This window comes from Patiria miniata, unplaced genomic scaffold, assembly GCF_015706575.1.
Source record: "Patiria miniata isolate m_02_andy unplaced genomic scaffold, ASM1570657v1 HiC_scaffold_18, whole genome shotgun sequence".
Taxonomy (NCBI): Eukaryota; Metazoa; Echinodermata; class Asteroidea; order Valvatida; family Asterinidae; genus Patiria; species Patiria miniata.
This window is the reverse complement of record NW_024037056.1, coordinates 10,498,936-10,517,012: the sequence shown is the minus strand read 5'-3', so window position 1 is coordinate 10,517,012 and position 18,077 is coordinate 10,498,936. Positions and strand designations below refer to the sequence as shown.

At 41.4% G+C, this 18,077-nt stretch overlaps 1 pseudogene; it reads right to left on the bottom strand.

The window, feature by feature from the left end:
* LOC119724562 overlaps positions 1-18,077 on the bottom strand; it is a 54,644-nt pseudogene that overhangs the window by 8,630 nt on the left and 27,937 nt on the right.

Below are 18,077 nucleotides of genomic sequence, written 5' to 3'. Positions count from 1 at the left end.
AAAGGTTTTGTGAAATGGATCATACGATGCATTGTAAGTTGCAATGTGTTACTTGTCGTAACTCGAGTTGTGCAAATCGCAGCGCTTCTAGAAATCAGGTGCTGGTTTTCTACATTGGTAAGGCACTGGACTGGCAATCCAGAGGCGTCCAGTTCGAACTCTGTCTATGAGAAAACACATCATTCAGTCCAATGTCCTACAAATTCTCAGATTGCTCTTAGCCAGTATTAGAGCCAATAATCCTCCTTTTTTTTTTTTTTTAAATAAAGAGATGTTAGTAGGCTGCTAGCACCAATATGGAAGCCTCGATGTTGGTTAAGCTTAGCTTCACTCAGTAGAGCTAGGTTCAGCTCATCACATTGCACCCAACTGAGTCTCACCAAAGGCTAGATTAGACTTGCACCTTTAAGACTTTGCCAAAGTTTTCCTATTAACAGAAGATCACCGTAAGGTAGAAAGTGTCCATCTGCACTCTAAGATAAGCACATTGTTTCAAGCACAAGTAAAGCTTAAATAATGGCACAGGTTGAACTCAGAGATTCAGAACTTTCTAGAGGAAGCCATGGCCAAGTTCACACAAGGACTATAGTTGACCAATGGTTAACTAACGTTTGCCCGAACTCTGTCTAGTCGACGGTGGTTGACTACGCTAGTCGACTATTTGCAACCAGCCTACTGGGGTTGGTTGCTTTGCTGGTAAACCAATAGCCGCGCGCATTCATAACGCTAGCAGAGAGCCAGGATCCAGAAGTTTTGCGGTGACATTTTGACCAGCATTTGACTAGAGACGTTCGCACGTTGCTATTAGTGCGCAGGCGTAAGGTACGTCACAAATCAACCACTAGTCGACTAATGGTCCTTGCCCGAACTTGGCCCATGTTGTCATGACAGCAAGGTTACCAATGTTTTAGTACAGCGCCCTCTGTCAACTGAAGAGTGTCGACCATTTCACATATTGTTACAATCATACCGGTAGGTCTAATTTGGCACTTAAGCACAATTTTTCAAGCTTACTATGGCTGCTAGCTAACCAAATAAGCATTTGCATTTACTATCCAAGGATAGTATTTTAAAGCCAACTTTAGTCCTCTTCATTGGTGATCACAGATTTTTTCTTCTTTTTCGATTCAGCTTTGGGATGGAAAAAGTGAACAATTGATATGATGAGATTTCTTACCATGCAGATTAACGTACATTTCAGATGGCAACACAAGGGATGCAAAACAGAATGGGAATAAAAAAAGGTGAATTATATGTCCGATGGTACTAATGTATTTCCATGGCAACAGCACTCAAGCACCACAGCACAACATGTTGTCATAATTCAAGCTTGCAAGCCAATAACTCCAAAAAAGCAAAACTGTTTATGCTCCAAACTGAAATCTCAGCCAAAGTTTACTGATCTGCAAAGCTGACAATTTTGCCCAGTGGACAAGATTAGTGCTCAGCCAGAAGAACATAGGTTTTCAACGAAAAAAACATATATTCATGTACTTAATTTGATACTGAGGCTGATTCTCAATTTTTGCCTACTTTTGCTAAATATCACGTCCATTTGCTGAGCCAGTCATGGTATGTTATGGTGTGATGAGTAAGATCTGTAAAGTTTGGCCTTACACATTCCTGATAGAAAAAAAAATCTTATTTGAAAGCCACTGCAGATTCAAACGAATGAAGCACATGCATTTGTGATGCGATCAGGCTAAATGAGTCGTTTGTCGGGAATTTTCATTTGGAGATTCAGGCCAAAATAGGACCACTTCATCACATCACTTCATCACATTTTTTGGTGTTTCGACTTCCATAATTTGTGAAGATGGTACCATCATGCAGTTTTCCCAGCAGTAATGCTGAGATTGTGCTCTTTTCTAGTCTGTAAAAAAAAAATTGACCAGGGTCGACAAACGACTCATTTAGCTTGATCGCATCACATTTGTTCTTTTTGGACCGTATTTATATTTTTATATGAAACTATAGGACCAACAAGATCAATTCAGGGACTAGTTACAATGACCATAAAAAGAAGTTTTACAATTTATATTCTTAAATAAATTTCAAGACTACCGGTAGCACATTTATTTTTAAGAGATCTAATGAGTTTATGAAACTATAAGCATTGTCAATAGGATTAGGCTGTTACAATATAGCTGCCATATTGTGCATAATTAGAAGCATCAATGTGCACAATTAATACTGAGCATCGTTTGTGGCCCAGCTACTGCTGTGAAATGCCGCTGTGCATGTCTTGCAGAATTTTGTGTCACAAATTTCTGTGCATGTAACTACTGGTGTGTTGTATTGGCAGTTTAATTGCTTTGTTAAAGAGGTTGTGGAATGCTCGAAGACATATTTCCGTCATTTTTCGGGTATATGTACCGGTAGCCTAAGGTGTGATGAAATAAAAACGACTATTGTGTCTGTCATGAAATGAGTACAAAAGGTACTTTTGAGAGCTGTTTTTCAGGTCCTGTTTCGACCCGAATGTGCAATTTGTGTAAAAGTCGTCGTTGGGGGCAGCAAACAAAACATAGTAAATCGTGACGTAATAAACAGGACTCCCTATGCAGTGTAGTATAAATGAGTCCTGTTTATTACGTCACAATTTACTATGTTTTGTTTGCTGCCCCCAACGACGACTTTTACACAAATTGCACATTCGGGTCGAAACAGGACCTGAAAAACAGCTCACAAAAGTACCCTTTGTATTCATTTCATGACAGAAACAATAGTCGTTTTTATTTCATCACACCTTAGGCTACATATACCTGAAAAATGACGGAAATGTCTTCGAGCATTCCACAACCTCTTGAAGGTGTGCATTGTTGTGCAATGCTGTGCAGGGTGTGCAATGTGTAGAGCAGAGTATTGCTGTGCAGTGCTGAGTACAGCTGTGGAGTGCTGTGCATTGTTGTCCACTTTTGTGAATGTCACTCCTGTGCACAGCACTTCATTGCTTACATGTAGCACTGTTGTTGATTGTCAGGCATTGCTGTGCACTTCTGTTCACTGCTGTGTGTTACAATTCATTGCTGTGCGTTACAGTTCACTGCTGTGCACTTCAATTTACTGCTGTTAAATTCTGTGCATTTTATTATCCCACATTCTGTGCATTTTAATATCCCACCGTGCACTGCTGTTCATTGCTGTGTTGTGCACGGTGTTTACTCATGTGCACTAATATACATGTAGCAGTGCCCTAGTTATTACATTGTGATTGTACCAGATGCACCCTGTCAGCTCCACGCAGTCGAGGAACTACACCACTGTACACCATGATACAAATCCTGGAGTTAGTCAGTTGTTAAGACATCAACGGGCAAGCTGTAAGTCATCCATCACCGTGCGAGTGGGAGTGGTTTCAGGTTAAGGAAGGTGGTTAAGATAGAAACAGCAAAAGGAAGATAGAAGTGAAGCAAGAAATGGATGTCAAAGTACGTTTAGCTCTTCGTCATAGTAGAGAGCGCCGATGCTTGGCAGGAATCCCTGACTGGTACCCGGCTCCTCCAGGTTACCGACGCGCTGTTCTGCTTCCAGGGGCATCTGGAGAGTCCGTGGTTCCACGATGCGGTAGAGAGTGGGACCGGTCTGGCTCTGGCCACCCTGGTAGAGTTGGGCTAAGTCATAGGAGCTCACACGGCTTTTCCCGTGGCAGGCCATGCGGAACGGGCGCACGTCCGGTCCGAGATTCCCCTCGCCAAGGTCGCGGTGGTGGAGGGAGTAGAGCTGGTAGGATTGGGAGGGCGCAGCGGGGTCGGCCGTGGGGATCGAGGGTAGCCCTTGGTCGGCTTGGGCCTTGAGGGCCAGTTTGAGGTGTAGTTTACCGTCCTGTTGGTGGTGTTGATGATGATGATGATACGGTTGCCAGGGTGAATAGGTTGGCATGCAAACAGAAGGGTGAAAAGTTGGCGATGAGGAGAAAACATGAGATAAAAAATGATGGAATAGGGGAAGTACCGGTACATATTATCAAACCCTATCACATCAAATCTGAAAAAAATCTGAAAGAACAAGTAAGGTGTGTTTACAAACACAAATGCCCCGCAACCGTGACTGTTTCCATGACATAACACCACTCTAACATCAACTTACATACATGTACCTTGGTCAAATGGCATGTTCATTGACAGCATTAGTGTCTTCTGTAGGTTTTATATGAATTAATCCCTAATCCCTATGATCTCAGATTAAATACAAGATTTCTATTGTTTTAGCCACTGTGACCTTGACCCTTGACCTTTCGACCCCCAATGCGATAGGCTCCTTAGGATTGCCAAGGACAATCCACAAACCAAATTTGAAGTTCATATGTAAAGTATATCTCAAGTTATCACGCTGACAAAATTTCTTTTGTTTTTGCCACTGTGACCTTGACCCTTGACCTTTTGGCCCCAAATGCAAAAGGCTTCTTAGGATTGCCAAGGACAATCCACAAACCAAATTTGAAGTTCATATGTAAAGTATATCTCAAGTTATCGCGCTGACAAAATTTCTATTGTTTCAGCCACTGTGACCTTGACCCTTGACCTTTTGGCCCCAAATGCAATAGGCTTCTTAGGATTACCAAGAACAATACACAAACCAAATTTGAAGTTCATATGTAAAGTATTTCTCAAGTTATCGTGCTGACAAAATTTCTTTTGTTTCAGCCACTGTGACCTTGACCCTTGACCTTTCGGCCCCAAATGCAAAAGGCTTCTTAGGATTACCAAGAACAATCCACAAACCAAATATGAAGTTCATATGTTAAGTATTTCTCAAGTTATCGCGCTGACAAAATTTCTATTGTTTCAGCCACTGTGACCTTGACCCTTGACCTTTCGGCCCCAAATGCAAAAGGCTTCTTAGGATTACCAAGGACAATCCACAAACCAAATTTGAAGTTCATATGTTAAGTATTTCTCAAGTTATCGCGCTGACAAGATTTGTCTGGACACACCCACCCACCCACCCACCCACTAACACACCCACCCACCCACGGAAGGACAAGGCGGAAACAGTATGCCCCTTCGGCTTCGCCGCGGGGCATAAAAATCTTTCTTATCCCTCCGAACCCACCATTTTGAACATAACTTGCAATCCTTCACACACAAAAAAGAGTGTTCAATATGTCATTGTTAAAGATGGTTGAATTCTTTTCATGTGTGATGCAATTACTAATTTATGATCTGAATGTAAGGGAAGGATTTTATGGTGGGTTAGAGGTTAGCCATTTCTGAGTGAGGTTTTAACTTGTGCGTTACGAAACAGGTGCACCAAAAACAACAGGTGCGCCACGACAATCGGGGTACCACATGGCAACAGGTACATCACATCTGCAGGTGAGCACAACAGGTGTATCATGTTAACAGGTGCACCAAAGGAACAGGTGTGTCACGATAATTGGGGCACCACGTGACAACAGGTACATCACATTTACAGGTGTGCTGTGACACAGGTGTACCATATCAATAGGTGCACCAGGTTAACAGATGCACCAAAGGAACAGGTGTGCCACAACAATTGGGGCACCACGTGACAACAGGTACATCAAATCAATAGGTGTTCTGTGACAACAGGTGTACCATATCAACAGGTGTACCATATCAACAGGTGTACCATATCAACAGGTGCACCAGGTTAACAAATGCATCAAAGGAACAGGTGTGTCACGATAATTGGGGCACCACGTGTACATCACATTTACAGGTGTGCTGTGACAACAGGTGTGCCCTATCAACAGGTGTACCACATCAACAGGTGTACCAGGTTTAACAGGTGCACCAAAGGAACAGGTGCACCAAAAGAACAGGTGCATTGTGACAACAAGGTGCAATGTACCCTAACAACAGATGTGATTTATATCACAACAGGTGTTACTGAGGAGGTGCATCATGACAAAAACAGTACTTCTTGGCATTCCGATAACAGGTGTGCCACTATAACTAGTGGCAACAGGTGTGTTATCATGAAAAAGCGTACTTTAAAAATAGAGCACCTTGGTATCAGGTGCATTGTAACAGCAGGTGCAGCATAGTGCCAGGTGTCATGACAACGACTGCACTGTGGCACCAGATGCATCAGGACAAACAGGTGCAAACTAACAAGTGTCATGCAACTTCTAATAAGGCCTGTATCGCAAGTTCTGCAAACTGCTAGCAATATTATGCAGATGCCACAGGAACAGTTTAAAGCCGACATGCTTGCTCTGAATGCTACATGCTATTTATGATTGGTTTGTATGCATTTCTAAAGTTTATTTGAATACGTGAGACGTCAAAGTGCCTACTATACATATACATAGCTTTCATGGTGAGATTATTACAAGTTGTCCGCTTATTAAACAATGACAATTTTCAATGTCTGTATGATCTTTGTTATTACTTCTACGCTCCTAATTTCGTCTACCATTGGGTTGTAACAATAAGGAACTGAAATTGACAACAATGTAACTGCAATTAAAATACCTGTAATCGGTCCATCCACTACAAACAAAAAGTGTGTGTACTTCTACATGAAGCTTCTTAGTTTTTGACAATATCACAAATGGAAAACAGACACACAAAACACACTACAAAACACTCCAATAACTTTCTGAACTCTTCAAAATCTGAAATGCAAACAAAAGCATATAAAAGACAAATCGACACAACAGACAAATGCCAGCATTTCATGTACAGTTAAAAAACGTTTTGCTTCTGATCAATTTTGATGGGCCATGAGCAATGTAAAACTACCCCCCCCCCCCAAAAAAAAATAATAGTAATAAAAATTCTCTATTTGCTCGTCGTGAAAAAGACTATCAGCTTTTTATGCAAAGATCGTGGTCTGAAACCCTGACTGCATGAACAAAATCAATGATAAAAGCCACAGCAAATTGCACTCTAACTGCAGCAAAAGAATTCCACCTACACCACGCGTTACATAAGGAGCACCATGATCAGGAAGAGAGTGGGTCCTTGAAGCCTGAAATAACCAAATGTCACATGTTACAATAATATAGATCAATGACTGATTGATCAATGACTGATTGATAAATCTGATTGATAAATCTGATTGATAAATCAATTTACAACTCCAATCATGTGTCTCAAAGTAAGAACAAGATGCATCTTAAAGCTACAAACTTTTAACCACTTCGCGCCCGAATTTATTTTTGCCGAAAATTTCGAAATTTTCAAAAGGCAAAATTTCCAAGCCAACTTCTGATATACAGCCAAACGCCACAAATGCTGATTCCCAAGAGTGATTTCAACAGTATTTGTACGATATTTCTTGCCGAAACCTCATATGTTGCAATACTCCGGGGTGTGCACTGGAGTGTAAGTTGTACAACAATAGGCCGTGCACAACGACCCACACAACTGGTCAGCACACGGTCTGTCTCCACAGACTACATGGACTTTGTTTGTGTGTGTACAAAAGGCATGAGGGCTTAGCGTGTTTAGACTTCACCCGGAGAGGAGTCGAGGCAATCTTGACATCTTAATTCATCAGCCATGTCTGGGTTCAAAAACAGCCAGCGCGTGTTATCACGGTCTCCGGCGCAAACTGGTTAAAAGGTTGAATTTTTCAAACAGTTTTTGTGTTTTTGTATTGAAGCAAAATTTACTATAAGGTCTGAACACAGATCACATACATGTACATGTACAACTAAAAAGGCAAATTAATAAAAAAAAATTGTTGAAATTAATACAGTGATTATTTTTAGTGGGTAAACTTACATCATGGAAGCAAACGAAATCACATAATCCATGTGGGATGGAGTGAGCTTTCTAGTAGATGAAAAATGGAACGATTCGGAGGATGGGTTGGGGTGGGGCGGGGAAGGGGGATGAACAAGGTTTCAGCCGGGAAATTAGTCATGAAAATGAGGTTGGGAATGACAGAGGAATAGAAGGGTAATGTTGATTAAAAATAGAGCAAAGGGAAGAGGAACAAAGATTTCAAGATGGATAAAGCATGGAGTTTTGTGAGAAGTGGAAAAGGACAGAGAGATTGGGGAGATGGGGAAAGGGACGAAGTGATTGCAGATTTGCCAAGATGGGTGTGGATAAATTGGTTGGTATTTTGAAGGGTTTGTTGGATGGAGAATGAGAGATGGATAAATGAATGGATAAGTAGAAGATTAATGCATGATAGTAAATGATGTTACAGTAAATGTTATTATGTTAAAGGTAGGATGGACCATTTGTCATTTGTGCATTTTTTTCTGTTTGAAACAAAAGTGCTTATAATCTAAAGATGGATGCTTAACACCTAACCTGATGAACTTTTAGCTCTGTGAATGCTGTATATTTGCGAGAAAACACAATATTCTGGATTTCGATTTTCAATTGAATAGCGCCCTCTCGTGACACAATCCTAAAATCAGCATTCGGGACATGATTCTCATTCAGCCGGTTGTGGCTATGTGACGTCACACACTGAACCAACAATTCTAATTCTCCGCGCGTGTGTGTGTGTCGACCGTGTCAATTTGCTTGCACCCATTCACGGATTCGCCCAAGTACAAACTAACTACCAATGGAAATTTCCAAAAATATGTCACTTGACACATCTTTGGAAATGACCGTTTATTGTTTTCTTCAAAATGACAGCATGCCAGAAGGAATAATTTCACAAGGAGATTACTGCCAAATACTATATTTAAACCAAGTACGCTTTTTAACAATAATTTGGTCAGTTCTTTTTGGATAGCTGTAAATGGTCCACGCTACCTTTAAACGGTTATTAATTTAAACTGCTAAGCAAGCTGGTAATCGACTTCAGCATTTTTTGTTTACATGAACACTCCTGAATCTTATAAAAAAAATGTGTTTTTTTTTAGTTTCATTAATTGGGGATTCGACACCATATATATTGAATCACACACACTAATAATAAAGTTAATTACATGTAAATAGGGATAAAAAATAACAACTCGTACGCAAGTGGATTTTTAAAGTTTGGACGATGAAAATGACAATGAAAAACAGACTTAACAATTCACAAACTAAAACAGTGCCATAAATGTAAAAATCTGCACTTGAAAAAGAAATGAATGATTTACTTTTTTAATTTTTCACAAGTTTATTACTTTCTCACAATATGTAAAAATCATCTACAAACGTCAACGACAACTTCACTGAAAAACAGGCACACAACACACAAGCGAGGGAAAAAAATGTCACTTTTGAAATTAAATATAAACGTGACTATTTCAATGTTGATTTTTGCTGCGGGAGCTTCCTGGCAATGAAACAATAAACGGCAAAGAAAATGTGAATTTCATATTTTTGTGTGTGATCACACCAAACCAAACCCCTTACCTTGCGTTTCCTCTTTTGATTACCCCAGTCACTGCCTCAGGCAGAGTCTGCTTAGACCCAGCAGGTAAAACAGGTAGGCATTGTGGGATAGCAAGAGCCAGCACAGAATGGGGTAAGTAGTTGTATTTGAGAGTATTAAATTTCTCAAGCGATAATAATAAAAAAAAATTCAAATGTTTGAAGGTTTCCCTGAAGAGAAATGAACATCAAACCCAGTATGGATTTTGTATTCTATTTTAATTTCCCAAATTCGGAAAATTACAACAAAAACAACAACAAATGTATCCAACTTTTAGATTAGACAATTTTGGTCATGTATATTTTATTCAAAGTTGACTACTAGGTAGCACAAACACAGTATAGAGGTCATTCTATAAATTGAGGGTCCAAAGTGTGACATTTTTCCCGTCCCTCTTACCTTGGTACTTTGTAATTTGCCATTCAAGTACAATGATGAATGACTTCAAACTAATTTCTATTTCGTACTGTGCCCAGCAGAAGGTCATATGTGCGTATGCCTTTATGCGCGAACGCGTAATCACCAAAATGTTCCCAGCAAAAGGCCATATGAAAAAAAAACTGCCTCTATTTTAATGGCATTTAAACATTTTCGTCAAAAATTAATACAGGTGTTGTTCCAAAACTTATGATTCATACATGTACGTGTGACAAATTTCAAATTCATACAATTTATATAACGATTGGGAGAACATTAGATTCATAATACGCATGGGGGAACATTGGAAACTTTTAATGCAATTTTCTTGAAAATGACGTTTGCGTCATAACGCTCATATGCCCTTCTGCCGGGCACCCGACGATTTGTTGGGTAGATAGTTTGCTATTCATAATCACTCCCTGTCAGATGTAACAGGGATAGGGAAAAAAGTGGACCCCAAATTTATAGAATGACCCATGTACATGCAAAGTGCCATAAAATGGTTATAATGATAATTTTTGACACCCTTTTTCAAATATCTGAGCTTCTCAACTCACCGGCATGCTCTTGGAGCGACTCTTCCCCTTCTTCTTTTTCTTTTTCTTCTCTTCTTGCTTGTCATCTTCTGGGACCTGAGGAGCCTCTGACTCTGATGCACTGTCACTATCACTTGAGCTATGTGGCAAAATGTCACATCAAAAAAGAAAATTGGTAATATGCTTTTTCTTGTACCAAATTTTTGCCTTGAAATCCTGACGTTTCTTGTGTGTGGCCTGAATCTTGGGGGATTGGATTTAATTTTGTTTAAGTTACTTTCAGGAGAATGGACTCTGAGAGACAGTTTGCTTAGTCTCAAATTATACCCTTGCAATGGAAATGATTCACTGGGCTCACTCTCTGAGATGCATTAAAGTTATCTTTTTATGGATCAAAACGTGGGTTGCACAAATGCTCAGTAATGAAAGTAGCAAAGTAAAGTCTGTCATGAGCCAATGTGGTCCATCAGGGCGGCCTTTGTCTCCGGTTTCAGTAGCATGAAACGACTGAGAATATTTCTATCCCCCCTGGATGGGATGCTAGTCCATCGCAGGTTACTTCCCAGCTAATGCCGGTACCCATTTATACTCCTGGGTGGAGAGAGGCAAGCGGGGGTGAAGTGGCTTGCCCAAGGACACAACATATGGCCAGCAGCTGGATTTGAACCCCTGACCATCTGATCATGAGTCATGAACCCTAACCACTAGGCCACACTCCCCGAGTAATGAGAGCAGAGAGGTTTTTTCATGCCGTCAAGTTCCTGGTAATATTTAAGTTATTTTTAAATCATCTTTCCTACTTATTTCCCCTTTTAGTTACTGTGCACTTCTGTGAATACAAACAACCCAACTACAATGAAGAGTTCTGTAGTTAATTAATGTATGCATACATGTAATTTCTTAAAGTCTTCCTGTCAGAATTTTAAGTGCCAGTTATCATAGAGATTATATTTTAATAAACTTTGAAAAAGTCCTTTATTTACTTACTCCGACTCTGTGAAGTCCTTCATTGCGTGCAGATCCTGTAGGATACCAATGCATCCCTGTATGGTCTCAGAGCTCAGTGCGTCAATCATGCGCATCGTCTCTAGCCTGCCCTCCAGACTGCGCACTAGCTGGGCTGGCTTGTCCTGGCCACTAGAGGGCGCTTTGGTGTCGTTTGGCTGTTGGGGTTACCGGTGGTATCTGATGCGTTCAGTTTAGCTTCGGAGCTTGTTGTACCATCTGAAGTAAAAAAAATGCAATAGAAATTTTTGAATAATTAAGATATAGTCATAATCCATCTGTGGCAGTTATTGAAAATCAGGTTTGTCTTCAGTTTTGACAAGAGTTGAGGCCTTGACTTGGGCAACCTGGGCTCAATACGGGTCCATCGTTTCAGGAATATCAAATCTTACGATACAAGGCCCACGTTTGGAGTAATTTCATTTGGTTTGGGAATTGAGGTTTTTCAAAGCCTTGGCATCATTCCCCTGAAGCCAGTAATGGGAGCCTAAGCTGGAGATGATGCCAATGTTTCATTTGACTTGAACCCAGAGGTATTCAAATAGTTTACCACATTTCAATTGTGCATTCTTCTGGATTAAGAAAAAGCTTTTACATAGTAACAGGTTTCAAGCCGACCCCGGTGAATAAATATGAGAACAGTAGAATCAAAATTTTCACCAAAAAAAAAAAAAAAAAAAAAAGGACGAAAGTAGGTCTTTGGAGGATAAAAGTAGGACTTTTGCAGGCTTTCAGGAGTAGTTTTCGTTGATACTCACCCATGTCCAAAGCATCATAAGTCTCATTTGGCATGTTCTGTACTCACAACACTTGTGCTCCATCCTCAACTAAGCTCTTGGAAGTACAGTTGCAGTACTCCTGCGCCCAAGCCCTTCATTGTGTGATTTACATATGACAGTGTGTAACACTGTTATGGAAAAAGTAGGAATTTCAAGGAAAAGGTAGGAAAAGTAGGAGCAAGGTAAAATGAAACTAGGAAAAAGGAGGAACAGTTGAAAGTCTGAAAAGTTCATGGGTACCTTTACTTTTGTCTTCAGTCCCCTGGCCGTAGGGGGCAAGTAGCTGCTGCGGCAGTAGGCCTCGGCTTTCCAGGACTTGGTGCGTGATTTCCCTGGTCAGCTCCAAGATTAGTTCAGAGTGCAGGCTGGGAAAAGGAAAGAGAACAAAATTGGGTAAACTGCTAGGGGAATATGCGGCAGCTGTGTGTGTGTCCTCGGGCAAGATACTTTACTGCGTTTTGATTCTAAGGTGTTGCTCTTATTGGTAATTTCAATTTTTTTTTGCTTGATTATAAAATGGATGCGGTTTGGGAGGGCAAAATGCAGCAGCTGTGCGTGTGTCCTCAGGCAGGATACTTTACTGCTATTTCATTTTAAGGTGTTACTCTTATTTGTAATTTCATTTTATTTGCTTGGTTATAAAATGGATGAGGTTTGGATGTACCTCATTGGGTTAAACTGCCGAGGGCAAAATGCAGCAGCTGTGCTTGTGTCCTCAGGCAGGATACTTTACTGCTATTTCATTCTAAGGTATTGCTCTTCTTTGTAATTTCATTTTTTTTGCTTGGTTACAAAATGGATGCGGTTTGGGTGTACCTCATTGGGTTAAACTGCTTGGGGCAAAATGCAGCAGCTGTGCGTGTGTCCTCTGGCAAGATACTTTACTGTTATTTCATTCTAAGGTGTTGCTCTTATTTGTAATTTCATTTTGTTTGCTTGGTTATAAAATGATGAGGTTTGGGTGTACCTCATTGGGTTAAACTGCTTGGGGCAACATGTGGCAGCTGTGTGTGTCCTTTGGCAAGATACTTTACTGCTATTTGATTCTAAGGTGTTGCTCTTATTTGTAACTTCTTTTTTTTTGGCTTGATTATAAAATGGATGATGTTTGGGTTTACCTTTTGTTTTCCTGCGCCTTGTGGTACACCATGAGGGCTTCGCAGAAATGACGGCCCAGATCCTCAAAATCAGACAGGTTGAAATGACGAGGTGCGTCCTCACTGCAAAGTGAAACAAAAACCCACAAAATACAGGTTGAGTAAAAAAAAAACCAAACCCAAATGTCGGGACCATTGTTTTAGTGAAGTTCTGCATGTAGCACTTTCAAAATCTAGGATATGAAAGCCCAATTCATAAGCTTTCTTGTAGAATTCTTATGAATTGGGCTTTCGTATCCTAGATTTTAAAAGTGCTACAAGCAGAACTTCACTTCAACAATGGTCCCGACATTTGGGTTTCGTTTTCTTTTACTCACCCTGTGTAGGACACGAGAGAGAAAAGCAAATTAATATTTCACTTTAGGGCAGGAAAATGTCTCATGATTAAAGGGTCCGGGGTTCAAATCCAGCTGCCAGTGGTATATTTTGTAACAATAATATCAAGCCTACTCCATTGAGAACAGAAAACATCAATTACATTTTTTTTTTTTAAATTCTCCCCCCCCCCAAAAAAAAGATTGATTAAAAATTTCAAGGGTGGCGTGGGTGGCTAGTGTGTAAAGTCCTATCCTCTCACCGCTGTGGCCGGGGTTCGATTCCCAGCTCGGGTATTATGTGTGTAGAGTTGTGCGTTGATTCTTTCCTGTGCCACAAGGGCTTTTCCTCTGCTTTCTTCTGTCTTTCTCCCTCCGCAAATATCAACGTTTTTGATCTGGCTCTGTTCCATGGTCAGATATGGATCGTATGGCTAGTGCTGCAAATAAAGACAATTAGCCCCTCAAAATGTATTGATTTAATTTATTTTATTCTTACTGTCTGATATCTTTTGAGCCGCAGAATGTTGCCTCCATCGTGAATGAATTACTGATTCCGAGCTCCCGCCACATCACCACACGGCCTGTGGCTTCCTTACAGCGCTTGACGTGAAACTTGCAGCCACGGAAGCAGAACTTGTCCGGAGCCTGCGGATGACAAGAGAGAAGAAAATGGTTACTGATCCTCCGATCATAGTGTGTCCATAAGGAAGGCACTTTACCTTAATAACTACTGTTTAGATGACAGAAGAACATATTTATTGGAAGTGTTGGAAGGGGGGGGGCGGGGTGTTAATAAATCTACTGAAGGGGGGGGGTGGGTGGTGAAGTGAGTCGTGATGATTGCGTCCATAAGGAACACACTTTACTTTAATTGTTTCTGTTAAGAAGAGTGAGCAGCAATTTATTAGAAGTGTCAGCAGGAAAACTGGTTAATAAATCCTCTCAATAGGGGCAGGGGCTTGGTGAATTCCACCCAGTTAGAGAATTGTGATGAGAGTGTCCATAAGGAAGGCACTTTACTTTGATTACTACTGTTTACATGACAAAGGATCAAGTTTAATGAAAGTGTCAGCGGAAATGTGGTTGATAAATCTTCTAAATAAGGGGCAGGGGTGGGGTAGGTTCGACACAGTTAAGGAATTGTGATGACTGTGTCCATGTGGAGGAAACTTTACCTTAATTGTTATTTATTTTGACAGGAGAGGAGCAAATTTAATGGAAATGTGAGGGAAAAGTTGTTATTGAATCATCTAAATTTGAGTTTGAACCAAGTCATGAGGTTGTGATGATTGTGTCCATGTGGAAGACACTTTACCTTAATTGCTTCTGTTTGTCTATGATGGAGGCAAATTGTAATTGAGGAATTATGGCATAATGGTTGTAGAGTACAGGATAAATGTTCTGTATGGCGCTTTGAACCCAGAGAAAGGTTCACAGTATCTGTGTCCTTAAGCAAGACACTTGACATACATCATTTTTTCGTATGGCAAATATTAGAGTGCTTGGAAGGTCTGGGACAGCAAGTATTAACATACCTCACGTGACATCAAGAACGGGAAGAGCCGTTGGTAGAGGAACGAGGCGGCGTCCATCTCCTTGCCGTTCTGGTCACAGCCGTAAATGAAGACGTTGTGCTTGCGGCTATGACCGTGAAGATCGCAGTAGACAAGGACCTGGTGGTGCAAGCAACATAATGACAGTAAATGCACTTGTGAGGGACTTGTGATGGACTTGTGATGGACTTGTGACGGACTTGTGATGTACTTGTGATGGATTTGTGATGGATATGTGATGAAGTTGTGATGGACTTGTGATGGATATGTGATGAAGTTGTGATGGACTTGTGATGGATATGTGATGGACTTGAGATGGACTTGTGATGGATATGTGATGAAGTTGTGATGGACTTGTTATGGACATGTGTTGGACTTGTGATGGACTTGTGATGAAGTTGTGATGAACTTGTGATGAACTTGTGATGGATATGTGTTGGACTTGTGATGGACTTGTGATGGACTTGTGATGGACTTGTTATGGACATGTGTTGGACTTGTGATGGACTTGTGATGAAGTTGTGATAAACTTGTGATGAACTTGTGATGGACATGTGTTGGACTTGTGATGGACTTGTGATGGACTTGTGATGGACTTGTGATGGACTTGTGATGGACTTGTGATGGACTTGTGATGAAGTTGTAATGGACTTGTGATGGATATGTCATGAACTTGTCATGAACTTGTGATGGACTTGTGATGGACTTGTGATGGACTTGTGATGGACTTGTGATGGATATGTGATGAACTTGTGATGGACTTGAAATGGACTTGTGATGGACTTGTGATGAACTTGTGATGGACTTGTGACGGACTTGAGATAGACTTGTGACAGACTGGTGATAGACTTGTGACAGACTGGTGATAGACTTGTGACAGACTGGTGATGGACTTGTGATGGGCTTGTGACGGAGTTGTGATGGATATGTGATGGACTTGTGATGAACTTGTGATGGACTTGTGATAGACTTGTGACAGACTGGTGATAGACTTGTGATGGGCTTGTGATGGAGTTGTGATGGAGTTGTGATGGAGTTGTGACAGACTGGTGATGGAGTTGTGACAGACTTGTGATGGTCCTGTGATGGACTTGTGATGAACTTATGATAGACTTTTTCTCTGACCTCTGTCTCTTTGGAGAAGTCCTCCAGCATCTCCTTGGCGTGCCAGACGGTCGGGAACGACTCCTTCTTGGGATGGCGGAAGTTGCGGTTGAGGTCGCGACCGGTGAGGGAGCAGCGGTAGTTGCCCACGATGACGCCGTCCGGGTTCAGCATGGGGATGATCTTGAAGACAAAGGCTTTCCTTAAATCCTAGAGAAAATTTTAAAAAACCCTGCTTATTAACCCTTAGCTCAGGTATCTTGGTCAGGAACAGTGCTTCAGGTCACAAAACGCAATCGTTGTAAGAGTGAGAAGCCTGCCCAGTGTAGCAAGATCCAGCAGGTCAAAAGTCTCAACACCAAACTGCCTCAGAGTCTGTGGTCACCAACTGCAGAATGATACAACTGTGAAATTGTTCAATGGGACTAGCTCTCCTTGTCTCAGAATTGGCCGTTAATGCACTGGTGTTGATGGCTCAATATAGCAAGGTCCTACAGACTTTACAGCTGTTGCGCTGTGTTGCATCTGGCAGGGTTAGCACTGGTACTACATTTTATTACATTGTGTTTACACCTGGATGAAACCAGAAAACCATAACGTGCTTGCGCGATTTCGGGTGTAACAAGGAGTAAATGGCAGGGCGGTTTGGGGCAGTACAGGGACGAATGGGTTAACGTAAACTCTGTGCAGAGGTTGCATTTGATGAAAGAGAAATGAAGAAAGCGTTCTGAGAAGCTAAGGGCTGCGGCTTGTGTAAAATGTTACCTTGGCTACAGGGTCTGACCCAGTGATGTAGTCCAGTAGGCCTTTCATCATCCAGCTAGCATTGGTTTCACCGGGGTGGACGCGAGCTGTTACCACGATGCCGCGCTTGTCTGAAACTTGCTTCTCTGTAAGTAAACAAGTAAAGAAAGATGTGTGAAAGGCTTTGCACAGAGACACTGAAGATGCTCCCTCATTGTTACAAGAGCTAAGGACTAAAGGTGTTCCAGATGCAGGCGATCACATCTGTTCTAATCTAGATCTTACTCATATATCCAAGCTAGGTCCTCCGTAAAAAGGATTCAACATACTAACAACTTACTACCTTAACCCTAACCGAACTCAACCCATCAAAGTTCAACAGCAGGTTTTGTTTATATCTGTTGGGATAGGTTCAGTACCCCTAAACAGATGATCTTTTACACTGGGGTTGGCATACCTCCAGAAACTAAGTCCAACAGTGTGGGTGTACAATTTCCCATGTGGGTGTTGGAATTTGCCAGAATGGGTATGGTTCCTAGTAAATTACGGCTGGGGGGGTTAAGGTTAATAGGGATAAGAAGATATGCTTGTATGGCTGTTTCAGGTGCCTTTGCATCTCCGACAAAAATGATCAATGACAAAAGGTGATCTAATTTCTCACTGATACCTGAGCCACGTCCTCCACAAAAAGGTTCAAAGTGCTCCTCACTTACTACTTGTTTTAGGATATTAAAGAAGATATGCCTGTGAGGAGTTCTTGATGCTTAGGCCTCTCAGGACAAAAGACTTAGATAGAAGGACAAACAGACCAATCGGCAAATTTAGCGATGATCAGGTTTATGTGTAGGGATGACGATTTTCGAACATCTTTTGAGGCAAACAGTAAGACGGACAGACAGACAGACTCACCGGCGAAGTTGGTGACAGTCAGCAGGAAGCAGCTGTTGCCGGCCCGGCTCTCACACATGACCTCTCGCTTGGTGCAGCGCCGTCGCTCTGGATCGGCCAGGAGGTAGTCAATGTGCTCCCTGAGGTCCGTGAAGGTGTAGGGGTAGCAGTGGGCAAAGTAACAGGTGTCGTTCTCGTAGGCGAACTCCTGCAAGATAAAAGTGTGTTACAATTAAAGACAGTGGCATTAGATAATTGATGAACCCTC